The sequence below is a fragment of the Tupaia chinensis genome, unplaced genomic scaffold, assembly GCF_000334495.1.
Source record: "Tupaia chinensis unplaced genomic scaffold, TupChi_1.0 Scaffold000104_1, whole genome shotgun sequence".
Classification (NCBI taxonomy): domain Eukaryota; kingdom Metazoa; phylum Chordata; class Mammalia; order Scandentia; family Tupaiidae; genus Tupaia; species Tupaia belangeri.
Genome location: NW_006159568.1, coordinates 1656834 through 1660591, shown reverse-complemented (window position 1 = coordinate 1660591; position 3758 = coordinate 1656834).

Here is a 3758-nt window from a genome sequence, read left to right as displayed (position 1 = left end):
GCCTGGAGGCTTGCTTTCTCACTTTCTCTCTCTCTGTCCTTCTCTGGTCAAATTAAAATAAATAAATACATAAAGTTAAATAAAAAATTATTTTTTTAAAAAGAAGTTGGCATAAATGATCTCTATTTATTTAGTATCAGGAATACACACACACACACACACACACACATACATATATATATATTTAAAGAATATATATGTATATTTAAAAAATATATATATAATTTAAAGAATTATTTTATTTAACTTTATTTATTATTATTATTTTCCAGTCTGATCAGAGAGAGTGAGAGAGGGAAAGTGAGAAAACAAGCCTCCAGTTCTGGGAACTGAACCATGGTTGGGCATGTGTGAGTCCAGTGCCTTGAACCACCACACCACCTGCCAGTTCCAAGGAATATATTTTTATTAAAACCATCATTTAATATTTCATCAAATACTGTTTAATAATTTCAATACATTCATACTGATTTTGGTTCTTGCTTCTTTTGCTTATACTTGTACTACTAATTCTACATAAAAACATCATGTCAAATTGGTGCTAAGAAAATTAATTTAAAAGTGGGCATATTTGAAACCAGCAGGTGGCATAGTGGTTAAGGAACTGGACTCCCACATGGCCAACTGAGATTCAAGTCCAGACTCAGAGACTTGAAAATCACGCCAGGTTTGTGTATGTGTGCCCAAAATCCCAAAATGAGAATGGAAGAGAAGGGATTGTGGTGTGGCCATCCTCCCTGGAGGGATGATTTCTCACTTTCCTGCTCACTATCTCTTTCTGTCTCTCTCTCACTCTAGTGAGCACATGTACCCTATGGAAAAAAAAACAACAACTTAAAAAAAGGGAATATGAGAAAATAGTTAGAAGAGTAATTTTAACTGTGAATTCTGTGATCAGCACAATTATGACCTACATAAATTTGAAAATCAATTTTTTAAATATGTATTGGATACAACAATATTTTTAGAGTTATTTTATTTAACTTTATTTGTTATTATTATTTTACTATTTTCAGAGAGAGACAGATAGATAGGGAAAGTAAGAAAGCAAGCCTCCAGGTCCAGGACTTGAACCACAGTTGGCCTGGAGAGACCTGGAACTCACGAACAACTCAAGGTTGATAACTACCTGAACTTCCTGCTCCCCCAGAGAACTTACTGCCCCTCCTCTGAGCTACAGAGTAACCTGAAACCCTGAATAAGTTAGGCTTCCTGCTTCTCTACCACCTCCATTTTTAGGCAGATTCTGAGCCCACAACTCCAATTCTTGACATCCCATGACCTCCCCTCCCCAATTTTCCTATCCAACCCCAATTCCTGACATCAAGAGACTTCCTTCTTCCCAGATCCCCCATAAAAGACCGTGTCCAACTCCCAGTGGGCACCAGAGATTCAGAGTGCCAACTCCTCTGTGCCTGTCAACATAATAAAGAGTTCTCCTTTCTCTCTTGAATGCTATTTCCATTCCTCAGTGTCTGTTTTTCTGCAACAGGCCATGTGGGAGTCCAGCAACCTTAACTACCATGCCACGGGCCAGTCCTATGCCAATATTATTACGATTTTAATTTTTGTGAATTGCTTTATTTATTTATGTTTATATTTAATTAATTAATTAATTAATATTATTGAATTTGCTATAGGGCTCATACACTCACCGGAGAGTGAGAGAGAGAGAAAGTGAGAAAGTAAGCCACCAGGTCCAGGACTTGAACCATGGTTGGCCATGTGGGGATCCAGTGCCTTAGTCCCAATGCCACTGCTGGCCGCACAACAATATTATTTTTAAAAGAAAGGTTTGTAATGCTGAAGAATATTATGCTCTTTCATTCTTCTCAATGACATATAATTTGAAGAATTATGATGAACTTGAACTACTGTAACTGTGTGAAAATTTACAATTGAAATCGACTGCTATGCTATTGATGGGGCATTGACTTATGAGAAACTAAAACCTTAAACTGTTTTCTAAACTCTCTTGTTGACATTTAGCAATGCACTTGCATCAATAATTTACTAGACACATTTCTGAATTCTTTTGTAGCTTTCGGAATATATTTAACATTGCCAATATTGGTTGCCGATGGAGAATATAGCTTCTCGAAATTGAAATGTATTTAAAATTACTCAAGATTTGTAACCTGTCAAATCTAGCCACCATTTCTTTGCAAAACAAGATATTGGGCCAAGTAGACATTTAAGTGATTTTCATTTCTTTTTGTGGAAATGAGATGTCCGTGTTAGCCTCACTTATCCTAAAAAGCAGAGGCTGAGACAAGGATTTGTGGGGTAGGTGGTTCATTTTGGGAAACTGGCCCCAGGAATGGGAAAGAGAGAAAAAGAAAAGCCACATATAGCTGGTTTAGGTTGCACACTGCATAAGGGTCTCATGTCACCAAGTTATGCAACTGTCCACCACTGTGGGAGTTGTGTGCCACCTGCCTGGGACCTCCTGGGACAGAGGAAAGATGCGCTCCTCCACTGGAGCTCATCCCCCATTGGTCAGAGGCGATGCCAGGTGAGGGGTTAATTCCCTTGTACTTCAAAGTTGGCACATTTGCTAGAATGTCCGATGTGGCCACAATGAAAAGCCCAAGAGCAGAAAATAAGACATGGGGAGAGGTTGGGGCAGCTGAGGATATTGCTCCCGGTTACTCTTGCATGCAGCTTGTTGTCTCAGAAACTGCAGGAGTAAAAAGTTGCCCAAGTCTGGCCACCTGTGGCACAGATACTGGAGCCATGTGGAGCTCCAGGTTTGGATCCCAGGTCGGCTTGAGAATGCCAGGCTCACCCATGGGCACACTTGTAGTCCTGACTGTCTGGAAGGCTGGGGAGGGGGTAAGTTGAAGGATCGAGACCCTATCAAGGGTGCTTGTCTTTCTTTTTCTCTAGGTCTCTCTCTCTCTCTCATATGAGAGATGAATAAATAAACTTTATTTTTAAAGGTTGCCCAGAGAATGTATGGTGGGCTGTAAGAGGTGTCCGATACAACATATTTAAACATCTTAAAATAGACAATTATATTCTAGTCCTGATTATAGTGAGTACAAGTTTAAATTTTCTGTTTCACTTGAAACACTTCAGGGGCCAGCTGGTGGCGTGGTGGATACAGTGACTGGCTCCCACGTGACTGTGCATTTCGAGTCCCAGGCCCAGTGACATAAGAAACATGCTGGGTATGTGTGTATGTGTGCCCAAAATCCTGAGAAGAGAAGTAGAGGAGAAAGGATTGTGGCATGGCTATCCCTACCCTGGAAGATGCTTTCTCACTTTCCCTTTCTGTCTCTCCAGTGAGTATATGCACCCTATAGCAAATTAAAAAAAAAAAAAAAAAACTAAACTATTTGTGTTGAAGGCACATATGGCATGCATATGTGTATAGCTCAATGAATTTCAAGTATTCCTTTATGTTCTATAATTGTATGTTTATTTTGCATTAGATGACTTTGTTATAGCAGCTGTTAGTAAGAAATGAGGAAGACCCTCATTTAGAATGTTACGTGGTAGGAGGCATCTCGTCCCAATTTGCACTCAGGTGCCACATACACCAGCAGGTGGATTCTGAGAGCAGAAATGTGTCCTCAATGGAGCCAAAACAGACACCTTTTCACTTTGGGGATGAGGCTTAGGAAAATTGTGGTCAAGCTGACTTTTAGTAATTAGAATATTTGTGAAACCTCAACTAGAAGAACTTGTTTTTTTAAGTCTTTATACTTGTAAGGGGACACATTTAAAGCAGGAGCTTGTAGGTTGAGCTTTCA